Source organism: Musca autumnalis, unplaced genomic scaffold (assembly GCF_047663935.1).
Source record: "Musca autumnalis isolate F117 unplaced genomic scaffold, ASM4766393v1 scaffold_3, whole genome shotgun sequence".
NCBI classification, from domain to species: Eukaryota; Metazoa; Arthropoda; class Insecta; order Diptera; family Muscidae; genus Musca; species Musca autumnalis.
The window spans coordinates 225,316,304-225,339,189 of NW_027411866.1; the positions used below are offsets into that span (position 1 = coordinate 225,316,304).

Below are 22,886 nucleotides of genomic sequence, written 5' to 3' on the forward strand. Positions count from 1 at the left end.
AAATAAATAATATGAAACCAATACAAAAGATTAAAACGTGCTTGTGACAGATGCAAAAAATAGACACAATTATACAATTAAAATGCATTATTAAATTAATTATAAAATATTTTTTTTAATAATGTGCCATACATTTCAAAAAACTATATATATAATTAGTCTATTCCAGAACATGGAAGAGTATATTAATTTAAATATTTCGACAGTTTACTTCCTTTTTGGTTGTCAAAAAATTAAAAATTGTGATTTTTGCAAGTTCTGGAACAGAGCAATATTTATTATTATAAACAAGGAAAATATATAAAAAAATCTTTCCACAGTGTTCCTTCACTTATTTATTTATTATTATTTTTTTTTTTTTTTTTTTTCATTATTGTCACATCATGATTGTAATTGCATTTTTGCTTTTGACATCCAAAACTGCTACTGACTGAACTACTATGAGATTCCTTAGTTGCGTTAAAAACAAATCATTGTTTAAAAGCAGTTTTTGACACACGTTTAAATTTCAATTCAAATATTTAATTTATAATGCAATTAAGTTTTCTTTACAATCAAACACACACATACACTCACTATCTCACATATTGCCATGCACAAAAGTTCAGTTTGCAATTTCTCACCTGTAAAAACGTCAACAACAACAATAACAAAGCAATTTTTATTTTCTAAACTTTTAACACTGACCTGAATGATATTTTTCATGAAGATAACAACAACAAAATTAATTAAATGTGTGTATTTTTACAACTACATACTCACACACACACACACGTTTAAGAATGCGAATTATTCTCTTCTTAACAAATAACTTTAAAAAAAAACGCCACAACAACAATTGTAATTTCTTGTTTTTGTTGTTATGTATTTTTGTTATAATAATTACATTACAATTTGTTGTTGTTGTTGCTGTCTTGATGACATTAATTATGATGTGTTGTCTTATTTTATTTTTTATTTAGCTGCTATTCTGTTATAACCTACAACCTGTTGACTTTTGATCTCATCTAGGTCATACTCTCTGAGAAATAACTCTCCATTTTATTTTGTATTTTATTGTTATAACAGATCAAAGGTTTACAGTTCAAAACTATTTTATTCATATAACTTAAGATCTCTCACATGTTAGCTCTTTTGTTTTAATTTTAATTAGAAAATGTTATTTTCTGTCTGTCAATGAAACAGTAGCAGAGGATCGATGCAATCGTGTTTACACAACACAGCAAACATTCCTGTTATCAAATAATAGAATTTTTGTTGTTGTAGAAAATGTTTATTTGATTGAAAACAAAAATGAATGAAATATTTTTTTCCAAAAAAACAGAAGTTTGGTAGTATTTCGAACGAATTTGTATTCGAAACTGGGGGAAATTTTTAATTCGTTGACGGAATTGAACTGAGAGATACGTAAGTCGACTATCGCCATCTATATTTCAAATGTATAACTTTTAATGGAGCTTGTCTTTGATAAGCAAGTTTCTGAGTTTGATTCTATGATTAGAAGACCTTTTAAAGATCTTATTTAGATAGAAAACCTTTCAGGCGTTTTATTTTGGATCGTGTTTACACAATCCATTATAAATTCCATTACCAGATAATGGGTTTAGTTTAATTAGTACTTTTTCGTAGCCCTCACTACTTAAAAACCTCCACCTAAACCTTTATTTTAACAAAGCATAATTAAAAAAAAAAAAAACAGAAGTTTGGTAGTATTTCGAACAAATTTCTATTCGAAACTGGGGATATTTTTTAATTCGTTGACGGAATTGAACTGAGGGAAACGTAGATCGACTATCGCCATCTACATTTCAAATTTATAAGTTTTAATGGCGCTTGTCTTTGATAAACAAGTTTCTGAGTTTGATTCTATGATTAGAAGACCTTTCAAAGATCTTATTTAAACAGAAAACCTTTCAGACGTTTTATTTTGGATCGTGTTAACACAATCCATTATAAATTCCATTACCAAATAATGGGTTTAATTAGTATTTTTTTGTAGCCCTCACTACTTAAAAACTAACACCTAAACCATTATTTTAACAAAGCCATGGCGTACGAAATAATTAATTTTTATAGAGTTCTGCTGTTAGAAAATTTTTATTTTGCTCATTGGCGGGACTGATCTATGGATATGTAAGCCAGCTTTAGCCATATATTTTTTAAATTTATGACTTTTAGTGGAAATTGTCTCTGGAAAACAAGTTGCTAACTTTTCTTCTATGAATAGAAGATCTTTAATAAAATATTTTATTTAGATATAAAACCTTTAAGATGTCTTATTTAGATAAAATATGTTTTAGCGGTCGTGTTTGCACAATCTATTATAAATTCCATTACAAAATAATGGGTTTATTTGGCTCTTTTTTGTTTAAAAACCTAAGCATTACTTTAAAATGCGTTACGTATGAAGTAATTAATTTTTAAAGGATTTTACTTTAACATTTTTTTGTTTGTTTTGTTGATTGGAGAAATTAATTTGGTGATACGTATGCCAATTTTCTCCATCAATATTTCAAATTTATGACATTTAATGGAGCTTGTCTTTGGAAAACAAGTTGCAAACTTTCGTACTATGAATAGATGACCCTTTAAAGATCATAGATAAAATATCTTTTAAATGTCTTATTTAGATAGAAGATTTTTTGAAAGGCCTTTATTAAAATCGTGTTTTCACAACTCAATAAAATCTCATTAACAAATACAATTTTTCGTTTTGGTCCTCTTGGTACCCATAACTACATACTTTCAAATCTACCTCTTAACCCTTTATTTTAACAAGGACATGTCGCACAAAAGAATTATTTTTAAAGGGTTCTACTTTTACATGATTTGGCGGGATTGGGCTGGGGTTATGTTAGTCAGTTTGCGCCATCTATATTTCAAACTTATGACTTTAAATCAAACTTGTCTTAGGAAAGCTGTATGATGGGCATATTTTTAGGCGCAATAATGTTGGTGAATTTTTAATGTATTTCAGCCAGGAACATTTTCTCTACAATTTGTTTATTAAATAAAATAATAAAAAGAATAAAAGATTCCATATCGTTGAGCTAATATAAACCGGGGTGTACTCCTTGATGTGAGAAAAGTCACCATTGTCCCTTCAGTGAAATTTTTGTGTAATTGATCGCTGATATGTAATTGGATCGTCAGACAAAAGGCCTAAAACTAATATACGGAGGATATTTTCTCATAAAAGTTTAAGAATAAATTGCAAAAGATTCCACAATGCCATCTATATTTGAATTTTAAGATTATTATTTGAAGTTCTCTATGGAAAACAGAGAGATTAGCATATTTTTAGGCGAAATATCTAAATAAATATTTTTCTATGAGTTTTCAGCAAGTGAACTATAACCAATTCTGGAATAATTGAAGTACAGGCTAAGCAAGAAAAAAAAGAATCAGTCTGCTTCACCGACAGCTAAGTACCCTCAGTAGGCCGGGGCGATTTGTGTGGAAGGACAAAAAACCTTTGTGAGCCCTTTGCGTTTCTGATTTCTGGGATTGAACTGAACAAAAAAGTCTACTAGACCATATGGCTACGGTGAAAATCGAGCCTCCCGATTTTGACTTGAAGTTTTTTATTTACGTTTTTTGGATATTTTGGCATATAACAGTCAAACCATTGAGATTTGCGATCCAACACAAAGACCACAATTGTAGCCAAGACAATAATTAATAACTCTCTAGTACATTGCAAAAGTATTGGAATGCTCCTCAGGCAGTTTTGGCGAAATGAATTTTAAAAACTAAATAGCATTTTCGTATTAAAAAAAGAAGTTTTCAAATACGCATAGGTAAGTCGACTTTAGACTAATTGATTAATCGACTTTTTCCAGTCAAAAGTCTAAAAATCGTAGACGACTTGTGTCTGGAGGGAAAACCGCATAATCGATTATCTTGTGATCGATTTTCGAGATTGCCCATAGATTGTTGACTTGGCGCTCTTACACTTTTGGCGGTTTTACAGTTTCAAAAGAAAACTCGGAAATCAACGAATAGTCGATTATAATCGATTTTCTGGGGTTACGAAAAAGTCCAGAGTCGAGTTTTAAGAGAACTGAAATAATCAACAAAACAAAAACAACATTGTTCCACAACATCCCATACGGGACAAGGGAGACTTCTCTCATATCAATGAGTGCACCCCGATTCATATTTAGCTCAATGATATGAGACCTACGGTGGCACCCAACTTTTTTAGTTTTAGACCAAAATCGAAATGCCGAAAAATCGATTATTGCCTTCCATTACCTATCCCTATTTTGAAAAATTCCAGCGTACATTTTTAGCCATTGTGGGATAAGTTTAATAAGCGGAGGGACTAATTATTTCAAAGGCACAACCAATCGACCCAGTCTACACCAAAAACCAGAGAAGTATGGAGAATAAAATTAAAACACAGTAAAATTAAACCACAGGTGTGACGCTATAACGTTATAGTCATGGTCACAACGACTATCCGCCAGTAAAATTTCAAAACCATCCGATAAATGACCTCAAATTGGATAAAAGAGAAAAAGTAGTAAACTTTTGAGGAGGAGGTAACCTAAAGAACGGACCGACATAGCCCATCTTGTAACAGGATCTAATTTCGGGAGCCACTCCTTTTGCTAGTAATCGTACCAAAAATCCATTATCGCTGGTCACCGTAGGATTTTTTAGACAATTTTTCACTATGTCAGCAAGCATGGACTTACTCTAGAAAAAATATATATATCGTTATCTGAATCACAAGGACTACATGCTACCTTCGATGAACATTCAGCGAAAATTTTGAACTTTTGTCAGAGAAGTTCTCCGACTTAGTCCATCTTAGAACTTGATGTACGTTTGAAAGAAATTTTACGATATACAAAGTTTCGACCAAATCGGATACTCAGTTCGTAAGCTATCGTGCTTATCGGTCATTTTAGTAGGTGTCGGCAGGGTTTTTTAACCTGTTGGGCCATTATCGCCGGGACATGTCCGTAAACTGCATTTTGCCAATAGATTTAAAATTATATGTAGGAGGAACTTGAAGCATTTAATGGATGTGTGAAGTTTAAAGCAAATCGTTTACTCCAATCAAGTGTTATCTTGTCCAGCATTTTAGCGAAAATGTTGAACTTTTGTGGGAGAGGTAACCGATGGAGTGGACCAATATTGTGACCACCATCTAGACAAACAGACGGGACTAGATCGACTCTAAATTGTCTAAACATACATATTTGGGATCCAAAACCGTTAAATCGATGAGACACACTTTTTACAGTGTCAAAATGTATATACCCTCTTTAGCTGAGAGGCTGAGGGTATAAAAACAGAAATGTCCTTTCATTTACAGTCAAAAAATTACATTTTCAACAAACGGATGGCACAGGTTTATCATCAACTTCTAAAAAAGACACCAAGAAGCGATGTTATTTAAATTTTGCTTGCTTATAAGTAGGAGCTCCTTCAACTCCGTTCTCTCCCAAAACCTGTGAAAGTTCCGTATGAAAGTTTCAACGTGTGTCTTTAGAGCAATGTCGTTCTTTGGTATTGTTGAACTTACGAAGTTTTTCGGCAATTCACACACACATGACCCGAACGCAAGGAAAGAGCACACAAAAGAGAGCAAATGTTTTGATTTGTTTTTGTTTTGCAGCATGCTTGCATACAAGCGTACAAACACACTGCCAATATTCAGAATTTTGTGTGCCCTCTTCTTGGTCGGCAGTGCTTTAGAGTAAGTAAAGATGGTTTCGAATGTTGTAATCAACGCCATCTATATTTCAATTCAGTGTAGATTTAATTTTAGCGTAGACAATAGCCAATTTAACGGAGAAAAGACATGGGTATACTTCTCTCCAACATTTCAATTTCTCTCAACGAAAAATTGATCCTGCCAAGGAAGTAGAAATATACCAATGATGATCTTATCCTCCTCCTTTTTTATTCCTTTGAAAGTTGTAACCAACGCCATCTATATTTTAATTTATTGTAAATTTATTTTAGCGTAGAAAACTACCAATGTTAGCTGAAAAAACATGGGTATACTTTTTGGGCAATGAAAAAGACTAGGAAATATATAAATTTTATTTGGTAACGGACTATCGGCTTCGGAAATAGGGCATGGGTTTATTTGGAAATTTTTATTTTATGGCATAAATTTAACTATTTTTTTTTCGAAATGCTAAGGAACGTCATCTACATATATTTCACCTAGGTATTGTTCAGTGGTGATAACGAATACAGCCCCCACTTTAATTTATGCTAATACTAAATCTGATTGACTGATAGGACAACGTTCAGAAATTATGTCAAGAAGCGAGGATGTTGAAATATTGCATAAGGGACTGTTCGAGAATTGGTGTCTTGAAAAAATTTAAATTATTTAATATTTTCCATACTTAATTTATAGAAGCGAGGGCATTGAAATTTAGCATTAGGATTTATCCATTTTGTTGGTCACTATCGACTCAAAAATGAAACGAACGCCATCCATGAAATTTTTCCAAGTTGGACACTACAAAGATATATAATATTATAAGATTGGACATTTCCATTGCCACTATACGTCGGCAGATGGCGCTGGTTGTCTAACATTATGTGATGTTACAATATTGTGACATGAATTATGTTATATTTAACATAGTTCACATTGGTGTACGCTTTTGTTTCTGTTAATTGTCTGTTATGCATAAACGCACTCTATGCTTGAAAATTAAAATTTAACTCAATTTTGCATGATGTCCAATCTTTACCACTGTATGTCTTTGGACACTATTTGTCCAAATAATTAAATTAACGCCATCTATACTAGAATTTTAAAAACAAATTTAAATAAACTCAAAATACTATGAAAATATGGACGTGCAAAAATTAAAAATGACAGAATTTAAATATTTTAGTCAAATAAAAAATTATTATTTTATTTCGAAAATATTTTATTTATTAACATAAAAAGCGAATTTAAAGATAATATGCAACTTAATATTAAGAAAAGACAATTTAAAGGAATATTTTAATCAACACATTTTGCAAAATATATGTATGTAATAAATATGCATATCAATAACAATTATGGAAATAATAGATTTCAATCTTTTATTTCGAGAAATTCTCCTTCCATAAATTGACACCTATCAACAAGTTGTTATTATAGCTGTCCTGAAATTTCTATTGAACTTAACAAATTGTTATTATGGCTAAATTGAAATTTTAATTTTATTAACTGAAAGACAGATAAATAAGCCAAATGTCAGGTAGGCAGCCCTGATTGTTAAGATTCTCAGTAACTTTGCTAAGACTATGGGGATTTACAGATTATGAAATACAGCAAATTACAATGTGTATTAAAACTGTTCTAAAATTTTAATTAAATTCATTGTTAAGTGGAAACGATATATTATATTAATAACACTATTAAAATAAATTAAGCTGAATTACTTTTGAAATAATCAATAAATTAATAGACTATAAAAAAGTAATAAATTATAGCAAGTTCTTTTGTCTACAACTAAAAGCTACAATTTCATTATACCGCCCAAGAAAGCGGGAATTGGTTCACCCCATTTCCTCAAAAAAAAATGTGTTAATATTGAATTTTTTTCCCAAGCTGCGAAAAAATTCCCCCTTATTTAAACAAGTGTAAGTTAAGTTGGTTCGTTTTTATCATTGTTAATTGTTTACCGTAGCCCGTAGTTTTTATCGGCTTGTTATCTAGCCAAACGTTAGAACGACGAACGTTAGATATTTGTATAACCGATATTTTGTTGCTGTTGTTGTTTGATTTCCGTTGCTACATTTGTGATCGATTGTTTGTTTTATTTTGTCGTTTTTGTTGGCCTGATTCATGCTGATAGTGTTCGGTATTTTTTGCCTTTCCATTAACTTGATATTTTGACGTTTTTTTTTACGTTTGACACTTACTCGTCGTCTTATATGAGTTATTTAAAAAAATATAAAGTTTGTTATATGAGTAATGAAACAATAAGTTAAGTATTTAATTTTTAATTTTTCTTGATGTTGTTGCGCTGGCGTGTTTGTTTGTTGCTGTTCTTTAAATATTAGTTAATTAGACAGGTGTTTTATATTCATATTTAATCACATTTGTGTTTAATTTTTTTTTTGTTTTGAGATAAAGGAGGTGGGTTATGGTTGGGGTTAGATCATTTGGTAATACCGGTATTTCATATAATACGTGTTCTGTCGGGTGGATCTCCAATTAAGTGAGAAGAAAACAATGATGCCAATTATTTTTAAACTCACATGGCGCTAAGCGAAATTTTGTTGGCAAATGTGAGGAAAGAAGCAATGGAAAAATTGGGAATAGAATGGATAAAAATCTGTTTTAATTCATTAAAGAAAAACAAAAGGGACAATTAAAGTTAAATATTATTATTAAAAAATTAAGTACATATTCAAATATCAATCAAATTTATTTTATTTAAAAAAATAAATAAATTAAAATTTCAAAAAAGAAGTCGATGCAACCAACATAATATAGGCGTTATAGAATGCCTTGAATATTATTATGCATTTATTCCTGTGGATTATCTGGAATATCGACTATGAATTTAGGCGAAGACAGGAATGAGGATTAAACAGTCTCACTTGATAACCATCACTCTGCAGGAAGGACATCTGAAGCCTAAGATGTTAACATTATTAATTTATTAAGAACGCCATCTATTCTTCAAATAATGAACGAAACTTTCTCCACTAATAAATTAGTTGTTTTCAAATATTAAAACAACAATGGGATTAAGCCAGACTATTTTAAATAAACAAAATTGTAACAGCTATCCCAATTAAAAAACGCCACCAATATTCGATATTTTTAAATCGAATTTTAATTTTTTTAAATTTTATTCACGTTTATATATAAAATATTTAGAGGATGAATGATTGACTAAATGGGTGATCTTATCAACGTTTATAATACATATTGGGCACTATTTTTTCGGGTCATCTATATTTCATCTAGATATTGTTCAATGGTGATAACAAACGCCATCTATACCTCAATCCGTAACGCCGCCAAAGGGCTGGGGAATATTCAAAGAGATGTGTAAAATGGAATACCGGAATTTAGTTGATTACCTGAAAGTTAAAAGTACGACCATAAAATAAACGAAGACTATCAACTTCTACTTACTTCCCTATAAAATACCACTTTAAAAACAGAAAATAAAGACCTAGAAAACATAAGCCCAAATAATCCAACATTTTGAAATAATAAATAGACGAGACGAGTAATCTTCCAAAATGTTATTCAAGTCGGAAAGTTTTTCCTTCTGAAGAAATGGTGATGTATATTTGTCCAGAAGGTAGCTAAATCTTTACATAGAATAGTTAGATGGCGTATTAATGATTAAAATACCAGAAACGTTCAGGAACTGTTTCCAGAAGCGGGAATGTTGACAATTTGCATAATGGGCACTATTTGTTCGAAAGTGCCAAGGAACATCATCTACATTTTACCTAAATATCGTTCGATTGGTAATAACGAACGCCATCTATGAAAGGTTTTCAAAAAGCTAGGGAATATTTAAATAATAACAAATAATGTTCTACCGGTGTTTTAAGATGGAAATGTTATATGATAAATGTTATATGAGCGTGGATCCCAAAAGATGCTATTCATTTTTGGATCCAAAGCATGTAATTTACACCATTATCATTACGACGAGAGTTTTAACAACGTTGGTTGTGATTTCGAGTCTCCGACAACATCAAGCCTATTGTAAATAATTAATCTTATATATTTAGAAAAATGTCTATAAATAAAAACACTAAATTCATCTCTATAGGATCGATGGAATGGATCTTTCACGACTTCCTTTGCATGGATTCAAATGCTGATGGAAAGATCGGATCTTTACCGACTTCCTTTGCATTGGTTCAAATGCTAATGAAAAGATCGGATCTTTCACGACTTCGTTTGAACCAATGCAAAAGATGCCATGAAATCACGTCATCGCATGGAACCCCTTCCTTAAAATTTTGCTGGGTAAGTATCGTTCGATGGTGGTAACGAATGTCATCTATACTTCAATATAATGGTAGGGAATATTTAAATAATAACAAATAATGAACTACAAATACTAGCATAAGGATTAAACAAATGCATACACTTATATCCCTAAAAAATATCTTAGAAAGTTTTGAAAATAAAGAGCTAAATTCCATAAGCCAAAATATTATTTCATATGGACGGGAATCTGGTCGACTGGTGCAACAACAACAAAAAATATAGACAATAATTACAGATATTTTACAGTTCATTTACGGAAAACTGTGATATCTTTATATTTTCCAGATGAAAAAAATCTTTATATAAAGAAAATATAGGTGGTGAATGACTGACTAACTGGGAAATGATGTCCACAAGGGATCGAAAGTGCTAAGGAACGCCATCTAGATTTCACATAGGTATTGGTCACTATTGACTCGAAGATGTAAACGAACGCCATCTACACATGATGTAAATTGTAAATAATGGACACTATTTCTTCAAGATTACCATCTTTATTTTACCTAAGTATTGGTCATTATCGGCTCGAAGGTGTAAATGAACACCATCCATACTTGATGTTGAAATTTGTAATGATGGCCACAATTTGTTCGGGAGGTTATAACATACGCCATCTAAACTATTTTTGGATCAAAAAGTCTGAATATTTCGTAACAAAAAGAGGGTAATTTTAGACGTTAGAGGGTAGGTATAAACAGTGGGCCTAATTATTCCTCGGACAGACCCAATCAAAATAGTTTTACAAAAACTGATAATAACTTTAGTGCGAGAGGTGTAGAAGGAGTGGCCTTAAATATTGACACATTTCGGGCCCACATCTCAGGAAGAACTGACTTCCTCTAGCAAAAAAATATGATATTGTAGTCACAACTACTACTATCCGCTATTAAAATTTCGGCACGATCAAAGAAGTGGTCCTAAATTTGATTTAAGGGCAAACGTGTGAAGGAGGCACCTGAAGTACTCGTAAGGGACCGACATAGTCCATTTTGGATAGATATCGTGCCTACCAGCCATTTTAGTTGGTCACCGTATGATATTTAGAGCATTAGGGTCATTGTGTTTAGGGAACAAGAACTTGTCCACGAAAAAGATTCTATCGTTCTGCATCACAAGGGCTACCTCAGGTAAATATTTTCAAAACGATCCCCAAACAGTCCTCAAAACTGTATTTAAGCGAAAATGTTTAACTTTTTTAGGGAGATACCCGTATGTGTTGTCCGTTGAGTTTGAGAGAGATATTTCGATAGACAAATTTTGACCAGTAATTTTAGTGAGGCACCGTAGGATTTTTACAGCATTTGGCTCATTATGGAAGGAAGCAGGGAATTGCCAACATTATCAGGGCAATAATGAATAAACATTCCGTGCGGAATTTGTTCGCTTTCATCCTTTCTGACACCGCAGGATGATAGAAGACCAAAAATAAGAAGACACGTGTCCCGGCGTTTTTCACTATCACTTCGAGTTTCGCGGTTATGGGACCTCAAAGACCTGAGGCCTTGATGTCGAAAGGACTCATTTTACCAGGCTGATATCTTCTAAACTGCTAAGAATTTTGGTTTACACGTCGACGCAAAGTTGTAGCTCTAGTCTTAAAGAATGATTATTGTGAACACGTCAAATCAATTTAACCTCATCTTCTAGGTCAAAATCGTCAAGGTCAAATTGCCGTCATAATTTTTTCTCGAATTTTGGTCTTCAGATATCAAACCGATCAAAATTGAACCAAACAACCAACTACAAAAATGTACCTTATATATCAATAAACAACTTTCTAGAACTCTGTGAACTCTGTAGAAACGGTTCTTAATGTCCAAAATAGCAAAACAAACCGTTCAATATTCAAAAAACGATCCGAGAATTGAGGTTTAATTGACCTAAACGAAAATGTTGATATTTTGTGAGGAAAGTACTCGAAGGTGTTGTCAGATATAGGCCTTTTTGGAAGATGTACAAAGTTACGACTAAATCGAATCCTCAGTAAAAAATTCTAAACGATTCAAGAGTTGTTGTTCAACTACCCTTAAGCGAAATTTAAGATTTTTTGTGAGGTGATAAGCGATATAGACCTTCTTAGAAGAAATTTTACGTTGTGAAAAGTTTAGGCGAAATCAGTTACTCAACCCGTCAGTGATTTTGTTTGATGCCATTATTTTACGAGGTATTGGACTTGCACCCCGAGCGAACAATCTGCTGTAAAAATTTTAAAACTATCCAACACACGACTTTAAGCTGCATTTTCCGAAAAAAAAAGTTTTGTGTGGGAATCCGAATATTTGGACCGATATAGTTTATATTCGGACATGATCGATGTATGGTAGCAATATTACAATGTGCCAATCGGGCCAAATCGATGACTCCCAACAAGAGTTATCATGCTCCCCATGTTAGAGACAAATTTAGAACTTTTTAAGGGGAAGTAGCCGATCGATATTGCCTACCTTCGAACTTTATCTAAGATATGTTTGTCAAACTATTTTGAAGGTTAAAACGGACCATCTGCTGTAAAAATTTTAAAACTATCCAAAACACGACTTTAAGCTGCATTTTGTGGGAAGTACCCGAATATGTGGACTGATATAGTTTATATTTGGACATGATCTACATATGTATGGTAGCAATATTACGATGTGCCAATCGGGCCAAATCATTGACTCCCAACAAGAGTTATCATGCTCCCCATTTTAGAGACAAATTTGCAACTTTTTAAGGAGAAATAGCCGAGCGATATTGCCTACCTTCGAACTTTACTTAAGATACGTTTGTCAAACTATTTTGAAGGTTAAAACGGACCATCTGCTGTAAAAATTTTAAAAATATCCAAAACACTACTTTAAGCTGGATTTTGCGAAAAAAATAAGTTTTGTGTGGGAAGTACCCGAATATGTGGACCGATATAGTTTATATTCGGACATGATCTATGTATGGTAGCAATATTACGATGTGCCAATCGGGCCAAATCGATGACTCTCAACAAGAGTTATCATGCACCCCATTTTAGAGACAAATTTGCAACTTTTTAAGGGGAAGTAGCCGAGCGATATAGCCTACCTTCGAACTTTATCTAGGATATGTTTGTCAAACGATTTTGAAGGTTAAATTTGTCAGCATAATATTTTTCGTGATAGAAAGATTCCATATTTTATTTAACATTTTTATTACATTTTTTTAGCTTTTTTTTAACTTTTCTACGACCCTTCTTTGGCAAGAAACCTATTTTCGCCATGAAGTTCTGAGTATTGAACTGAGATCCTAGACCGTGAACTCCCGGAAGGTATGATTAACAAATTTTTTGGGCTATATTTGATTTAAAAAAATTACTCTCAACATTTGATAGATTTTTAAAACGAAACCAATTTTGTAATTATTTTTTTATTCATTTTTTTTAATTTTGTAATTATTTTTTTAATGTTTTTAATTATTTATAATAGAAAAATTCCATATTTTATTTAACTTTTTTATTATATATTTTATTATATTTTTTAACTTTTATTTAACTTTTCTACGACCCTTCTTTGGCAAGAAACCTATTTCCGCCATGAAGTTCTGAATATTGAATTGAGTTCTTAGACCGTGAACTCCCTGAAGGTATGATTAACAAACTTTTTTAGCCTATACTTGATGCATTTGATTTAAAACGAAACCAATTTTTTAATAATTTTTTTATTAATTTTTAATTATTTTTTTTAATTTTGTAATTATTTTTTTAATTTTTTATTTATTTTTTTAATTATTTTTTTTTATTTTTTAATTATTTTTATATTTTTGTTCAATTATTTAATCTTCTTGTTTCAAAAAATGAACCTCAAACTGACTTGTTGTATAATATTCTTCTTGATAGAAAAATTCCATATATTATTTAAGATTTCTACAACCCTTCTTTGGCAAGAAACATATTTTCGCCATGAAGTTCTTAATATTGAACTGAGTTCTTAGACCGTGAACTCCCTGAAGGTATGATTAACAACCTATTTTGGGCTATAATTGATGAATTTGATTTAAAAAATACTCTCAACATTTGATAGATTAAAACGAAACCAATTTTTTAATTATTTTTATTAATTTTTGTAATTATTTTTTTTAATTTTGTAACTATTTTTTTAATGTTTTTAATTATTTTTTTAATTTTTTATTTATTTTTTTTAATTATTTTTTTAATCTTTTACTTATTTTTATATTTTTATTAAATTATTTAATCTTCGTGTTTCCTGTTGAAGTCAATTTAATATTGGAGATTTTTTACAAAGATTGAAATTAAGGCATTTTTTCTAAATTCGAAACTCTAAAGCCCCAACTGTCTTATTTCCCTTCCATGCCAATAACCCCCGTAACGAAGTGTTACCGAATCATAGCTTACCTTATTTTATTATTAAATCCATTGGAAAATTTAATAAGTTCCTTTGTCAGGTTACAAAATCAAAATTCAATTCTATTTTGCCGAAAACAAAATTCCACTTGCATTTCACAAACATTTTAGAGGTGATGATTTTTCGGCACATTTATTTAAATTATTAAAATGTGTTTTTATTTTTGTTTTTATTGTCAATTACAAATTTTCCAAAGCGTCAGCGGCGGAAATTATTTTTTTTAATTATTTAAACTTTAACGAGTCTCAAGTAAGTTCTTGAAAAAAAAGTTGAATCAGCAAGAACCGAAACCAGTCAGTCACATGCAGGTTTCAAATATCATCAATAATTAAAAGAATTCTTTATATAATTCTATACAAGCAAGAGGCGACGACGACGGACGAGTTCTTGGCGTAAAAGTTTCAAAAAATAAACCGATTAAAACACGAATTGCATTCTTGGCAAAAAGAATAAATAGTCTATTTGCCAGAAAGCATGGTGATTTGTTATTTCGTTACGAGTTTTTTAATTTGTTGTTTTAATTACATTTGTTGTTAATTTAATATTTTTTCAAATAATTTGTTTTATTTTTATTCGAAAACGCCCGGTTTTTTCAGATTTGTTCTTCAGAGTTACGTTGTTAACGTTGGCTCTTGTGATCGACGAATGACAAAACCAACCTGTGGCTTAACTACAGCAACCTCACAACCAAAGCAAAGCACAACAATAACACTTCGTTGAGGTACACGTAGCGAGGGGCAAATTTGTGTGTGTGTGTGTGTGTGCGAGAGAGTGAAGGAGGTCCCTGTGGCCCTTGCCGCAATGTGTGAGAGAGAGGAAATACACAATACCAGCCATTAAATGTGTGAGTGTGAGTAAGTGAGAGTTGGCTGTTCGTTCTATCATTCAGCCATTATAAAAAATGCAACACCTTTTCTATTATGTATATATTTGTGTATGCGTGTGTTTGTATCTGTGTGTGCATTATCATCATGTGAGCAAGTATTAACACACACACACACCTTCACACTACACATGCAACAGCAAGTGTTTTAACTGATCTAAAAAGTACAATGCAAAAAAAAATAAATGCCACGCTGCTGTTATTATTTTCTGTAATTGTTGTCGGCTGTTTTAGCCATTGTATTTGTCAAATTATTGTTGACAAATGAGCGAGCGAAGGAAAGAGTGACAAAGTGCTAATGAAAAAGAGAGAACAAATTTAGCCGGTGTAGTATTGTTATAGTTTTAATAGATCTTCAAACAAAAACCAGTAATAACCACAATTGCGATAAGTCAGTGGTTGGGGAGATCCCTGGGGATTGTTTTGATACTCAAGAAATTATGGATATTTTCGTAGTAAGTTCAAAATGGTTAACCAAATCCCCATTAAAAAGTAAAATCGAATTAGTCGGCTTTGTCGACAGCTAAATAAATGCCCTTAGCCCATGACTGTACAAAAAACACATCTTGGAGCTGGATTTAATTTTGAAAGTCATTTCTTCCGTGCCCACCAGCGATTTATGTTAGTCACCGATGGATTTTTTGGAACTATTTGGGCCCGTATGGGCTTACCCACGACAAAAAAATGCATTATTGTAACCGAAATCACAAGGACTACTTTCGGTGACAATATCAAAACAATCCTCGAATAGATCTTAAATTGCACGTTAGTGACAATTTTGAACTTGTATTAGGGAAGTAACTAGAGGGAGTTTTCCAATATAGTCCATCTTGTAACTTCGTATAAATTTAAGAGAAATAATATAAAGGTAACATCAATGTCATTCACTCCTTCTGATAGTTCTCGTGCCCAACAGCCATTTCAGTTGGTCACCGAAGGATTTTTTAGAGTTTTTGGGTCACTATGACAAGAAGCATGGACTTGCCAATGAAAAACATATTGTTGTAATCAGAATCACAAAGGCTATCTTCGATGACAATTTCAAAACAATCCTCGAACAGAGCTTGCACTCTTAATTTTGAACTTTAATTAGGGAAGTTGTCCGATATAGGCGATCTTGGAACTTGATATAAGAATATAAATACATATTGAAAAAGGTCCCGCACAAACCGCTTTTAATTGTAATGATATATGAAATAAAATGATATACATATATGTACTGATATGACGATAAATATAGTGAAAAACAGAAGGTTATGGATTTTTGTTTATGTAGTGTGTTTCCAAAGCTTATTTTCAGTTATTCGAGGGCTGCACGAAAACCACCTGGCCTAGGCAACACAGCGTATTGCCAGGCGCCATTTGAAATTTTTTTGGAAAGTTTGATAGTTTTTAGCCTAGACTCACTCAGGACAGTTTGTCGTATGACCATGCTATGTGTGGTTTACAGTGACTTGAAAAAATCACTGTGGAAAAAGAGGAAATAAGTTAGAGGAAATAAGTTAGATGAAAGAGGAAATAAGTTAGAGGATAGCGAAGCCGCCCCACAGTCGATGTGTCTGAGGAGCCTTCCTAAACCAAAGGCGAAACATGCATGTCACACAGTGGTGATTGTGTGGGTTCGTATCGTCGGCTTTCCTTTTTCAAAAAGCATCTTGGTCAGTAAGCTCGTCTCTAACGAGAAAAAATGACCTTCGCCTAATAGGCAAAATTTTCAAATAAAAAGAAAAAAATTGAATTTACTTGTGAACATTTTCGTCAATAAATTTTTTGCAACTTTCGACGTGAGTGTGTATCGATCAAGAGTGTATCGATCAAATTAAATCTTTGTATGTCGATAATGGACCATCCTCTAGGACTATGAAAAACTGGTTTAATGAATTTAACCGTGGGCGGCACTCGCCAAAAAACATTTGATATAGCACAAACACAGGGCCGCAAAAATGGATTTTTCTCGTTAGATCCAGCAAAATTGGACAATCGCTCAAAAAAAGGTTCCTGTGAATTGGTTCAAAGAAATTGTGCATAAAATCGATCGCGGTGCTTCAAACGACGTTTATAGGATTGTCACAGACGACGAATCTTAGCATCTATGCTTTGGAGGCTGAAACAAAGCAGGAATTGGCCGTTTGGATCTTCGAAAGCGAGCCAAATCAAACGAAAGTTGTTCATGTAAGTAGCACTTCGAAGCAAAAGGTTGCCTGTTTCTTCAGAAAAACTGACCTGTGGCGTCTATACGGCTTGAGAAATATAGGTTAATTCTGAGTGGTACATTATAATTTGTTTGCCTGAAGTCTCCTGAGAAATTCGAAAAACGAACGCAAGAGAAATCAAATCATTTCGCATCATGACAATGTGGGCTGTCACACATCGATTCAAACAAGCGCCTGTTTGACCGGACATAACGTGGAATTGATGGGTCATCTGCCGTACAGCCCTGGCTGGGGATCCAATGACTTCATTTGATTCCAGAATATCAAGAAATAAAGGTGTGGTCAACGATTCTTGTTGCCTGAAAATGCTGTAAAAGATTACTTTTTATTTTTATTTATTTATTTATTTTTTTTTTTTTTTTTTGAAAAAGTCAAGTTTTCTTGGCCGAACTGTACATTGTTTACCATAGAAAATCTCAATTCGTTTTGCGTCGTTTCACTTTGAGTCGTTTTTTTTTTTTTGTTTTTTTTTTTTTTTTTTGGAACGTATGAACGATTTAGAGCGAGGTCTTAGTGGCGAGGCCTGCTTATATTGACTTCAAGAGCTTGTCAAAAAAAAAAAACTCATATAGAAACATTTTCAAATAACTTTGTGCATGAGCTTTTTTCCTCTCATCACCTTATAATTAATATTTTATCTAATCTTAGGTACAAACTCATCAAAATATGATACACGATATGACCCGCTATGACCAATCTTTGAAGTTGATATTAGTTTGTTGAAAATATTATAGATGAGAAGTATCGACCAAATTGGTTTATCACTTCGAAAGTTATCATGCGTACTAGCCAGACATTCACATGAACGGACATGTCTAAATCAACTCCAAACCCATTCTTTTGACGCGGTAAATTTCAGATCTTATCAGCATCGTCAAACAATAGGCTGGGGATTTAAAAATGTATGAACATGTTTTATATTCCCTTCTGGTCGCCAAGAAAGTCTCGCTTTCGGTCATCTACCAAACTACCTCTTGATGGCCTATAAAGACTACCTTCAGTTCGTCTACACATACTCCCCTCTGTTCATCAAAAAATACTCCCTTCTGGTAATTAATAACATTTTCCATAAAAACTTCTTTCTGATCATCTATGAAGACTCCCTTCTCGTCGTCTATAAAGTCTCCCTTCTGGACATAAAGTCTCGCCTCCTGTTGTCTATTAAGGGGTCAATTATGCATTGCCACTAAACTTGAGTTGCGTTGTCAATTGCCAGCACAACTGAGATGAAATGTTGTATTATTGATGTCAACACAACTGGGTTGTCGATAAACGTGTTATCGATCAGTGTTTTTTCAAACTTGTGAACTCTATATTAAATCCAAAAGGCACAATTCGCCAAAAAAGTAGTTTAAAATGATAAGTTCAGAAGAATTATTTTCTGATGATGAAGAACATGTACAGGACATGACAACTGAAGAAATTTGAGGGACAAGTCGAATCCATTGGAATTGTCATCTGCACTGTAAGTTGAAGCTCATGTTGGAAAGATCTGTATAATCAGTAAATTATTTTAGGTTTAAGGCATGGCACAAATACCAAGGTAGTGGTATCACACCAGCTGATGGAATATGAAATGTCAAATCCCTTTATAAAAGAATTATTTTTGTTGTAATTTCCCCAGCAACATAAAGAACATTTTGACATAACATATTACAAATTTTATGATACCACTACCTGGGTAATTGTGCCATGGTTTAAGGCGTATTTTCGATTGCCAAAGGGTGCCGTAGTTTACATTGTGGAAACGACTTCAAAGTATGTTACAGATCAACTGCTATACTCCCACTTTAAAAAGTGTGCGGTGCGTTGAGATTTTTTGCGGAGGGAAGTTTCCAAATGTCCCATGGCAATGATTACAACAATTGCCTGGCTCAATGTACATTGTACGTATTGAAGGAAGATGTCCACTTAGAGATAGAGAACGTTTCGAAGTTGACGGAGGAGGAAAACAGACAAAACAAAAATCATTTTTATTCAAAAACGAAATTCTCTGGTGTGGTCGGCCAAGTATGTTTTGGCGAAATGGGGGAACGGATGAGCGGATTTGGTCCAAAACTTGGCTATCGTAATATTTTGTCCAAACTTAGTTTAAGTTCAAAGATGGGTTATATCGATCCACTCCTTCCGGTACCTCCCCCCAAAAGTTCGAAAATGTTCGGAAAATTTGTGCATACGATAACTCTTGAAGGGAGTAAGCGATTTGGTCTATACTTTGCAAATCGTGAAAAGCCTACCAAACTTAAATAAAGTTCCAATATGGACTCAATCGGTCCAATACTTCGCTGCTCTCGAATCACTTTGATTTTTGTTGTAACAATTTGTATTCACTGCCCCTATACGACGGTACAAGTTTTATCAGGGGCAAGTCCAAACTTCCTGAAAAAATAACCTGAAAGTTGCAAAAAATCCCTTTGGCACCGTGTGTCCACTCCTTCAGGTACCTCCCCCACAAAAGTTCAAAAATGTTCGCTAAAATGGCCCCAAAGCTATAAAAACCCATATGGAACCATGTAAAGTGGCTGAATGACGCGCACGATAACTCTTGATCGGATCAGCCGACTCGGTCCAAAATTTGGCTTCCGTAATATTTTTCCAAACTTTGTTTAATTTCGAAGATGAGCACAATCAGTGCGCAACTTCGGGTACCTAAAAAGGTCATTAAAAAGCTACGCGCTATATCTGTTGAACGGAGCAACCGTCCAAACTATGGATCTCCTAACATTTTGTCAAAAGGTAATTTTACTTCAGAAGTTCGACATTTTTGTTTAAGGACAGTTTAGGATCTATTCAAAGATCCTTTGGAAATGTACAGCCGATATTACATTTGATATTGTCAATAGATGAAAGTTTCAATTCACTCATGCTGAGGGTATAACTATGTCGGCAAAGCCGACTGATACTTTTTTACTTGTTGTTTTTTCAGGTTTTCAATATTTTGCTTGAAAACCGCAACCTATCGGAATCGGTCTAAAGAATATGTTATAGCTGTGAAAATTCTCTACAAGACTGGCTTTCGTAATTTTTTCCTAGGTTGTACCATTTTTGAGATATATAAGTTTAAGTTGGCAAATTGCAGCCATGACATTGTTTTATAAGGAGACCATACAGTCACACACACGGTGCTCTTGAATCAAATTTAAATGGAAGGTGCTTACACCTGGGAAGTTTTTGCGGATTCTGAAACTACAATGTTCATAGATGAGAAAAATCAAAAAAACAAAAAAATCGCCGAAGAGCTTTTTAAATAAATCGCGATTCATGTTGACATTTTTAGAGGTTGTTTAGGTTTTTGCGATTTTGCTTGGAAACCGCAAGTCCTATCAAAATGGGAATAAAGAAAATGTTGTAGCTATCAAAATTCTCTACAAGATAATGATATTTTCGTAGGTTTTACAACTATTGAGATATAGAAGTTGAAATTGGGATAATTCAAATTCAATTCGATTCTGTATCGCATCCTTATAAAACAATGTCATGACTGCAATTTCCCAACTTAAACATATATATCTAAAAAAAATGGTACAACCACAGCTATACGATTTTCTCAGGTCCCATGCCGATAAGACTTGCCGTTTTCAAGCAAAATCGCGAAACCCTAACAAAAAAAACCTAAAAATGTAAACTAAGCTTCTTTATCTCAAAAATGGTACAGCCTGAGACCAAATCATAGACGTCAATCCTGTAGAGAATTTTCACGGCTACAACATTTTCATTAGCTCCATTTCGATTGGACTTGCGGTTTCCAAGCAAAATCGTAAAAACCTAAAAAACACCTAAAAATTCCCATGTTGGTTGTCTATAAATACTCCCTTCTGATCGTGTATAAAGACTACCTTCTGGTCATCCATAAAGACTCACTTCTGTAGTGGGATTCTGTAATCTTCGTTAAAATTCGTTAATTACGCTGTGCGACAACAAAAAAAATGACGAGGAAAATCGATAAGATTATGAAAGTAGATCTAAAAATATGAGACACGTGTATCGGCGTTTTAAAAGTTTACGTCGGAAAGTAACCAAAATAGGCGGGGCAAGTTCCGCCCATTTTTAATTTTTTCGAAATAATCGAGTTAAGATATCTTTGAATCCTTGCATTTCAGGTATATAGTGTCTTTGGCAACTTTACGGAGGAGTATGTGGGCAATATTTTTGTTAAACACTTTAACCCTCATGCGGTTCATCAAAGAGGTCTTTTTTGTCCTTTTTTCAAAAATCTTTCAAAAACTCATTAAAAATATGATTGTATCAAATACAAATATTCTACAAAATTGTTCGCCATAAAATTTTACTATAGGTCTCAGAATACACCAAATCTGTAACTCTTGTCTAATCGCCAGGAATCTCTAAAAATGAAAAACACGTTTTAGGGTTAAAGTCGGACTTCATCTGAGTTTGTTCAAAATTGTCCCACAAAACATAATTTTAGAGAGATGATGTCAGAGACAAAAATATTCTTCGTCAAATTTCACTATGGGTCACCAAAGAAATGAAATGTCTATTTACATTTTATCGGATGAAAATATCAGTATCAATTTTGCTGAAAAAAACATGAAAACATTTCCCAATTTTTTTGATGAAAAATTTTTCCTTCCTTTTTCGAGTTGGTACATGGAAGTAATATGAAACTTGGTTATAGGTGAAAAGTGTCAAAGGATGAAAAATTCTACACAAAATTTCACTATGAGTTTCAAAATAAACCATACATCTATGTATATTATTTCCTAAAAAATTAGATTACAAATTTATATATATTAGGATGAAATTATATGTTTTAATTTTGGACTGTTAATTTTACATAATTCTATACTGGATCAAAATCTAGCAAAATCCTTTACTTTTTGGGAATATTGTTAAAGAAAGAAATGTTCCAAATGAAATTTCAATATGGGTCTCTGAATAAAAGAAATCTGTAACCATAGGATATAACATTCTTAGCAGCACTTGTTTTTGATATATATGTTTTAGGGCCCTATTTCCCAATTTTCATACAGATCGTCGTTGTGATTGGCTACTGTAAGTATCATATTGATGGTTTTTCGTTGTGAATTCATACAGAAGATGTTGTGCGTTCCATTCATAATGCTTTTGAAATATTTGTTGTGCATATATATTTGGAATATAAAAAAAACCCACATTGGACCTGCCCAAATTGTACTTTCAACTTAAATTCCGTAGTTTGGATACGCCATTGGTTGCTTATATTGTAAGTGAAAATACATTAGAGGTCTACGGCTATGGTCAAGTGAAAATATAGGTGTCATATGGGCTCTCACATGCACAATTTGGTGTGGTCCAAAAAACTACAATGATGGGACTAACTCCTACTTTGGTGGCATTTACGGAATAAACCATAGAAATTGACATAAATGACTATATCGTAAATGGGTTTGTTATGGTCATTCATGATACAGCTA

At 32.8% G+C, this 22,886-nt stretch overlaps 1 protein-coding gene across 2 annotated transcripts in view; it reads right to left on the reverse strand.

The window, feature by feature from the left end:
- The window catches only part of Gmap (Golgi microtubule-associated protein), a 167,277-nt gene that overhangs the window by 37,556 nt on the left and 106,835 nt on the right, over positions 1-22,886 (reverse strand). The window contains exon 1 of one of the 2 annotated variants that reach the window (XM_073976994.1): positions 14,367-15,127. The exons of the other annotated variant lie outside the window; for it this stretch is intronic. The gene's annotated coding sequence lies outside the window, so the exon portion shown is untranslated. Of the gene's footprint in view, positions 1-14,366; positions 15,128-22,886 lie in introns of those variants that run through there. 2 annotated transcript variants of the gene reach the window in all.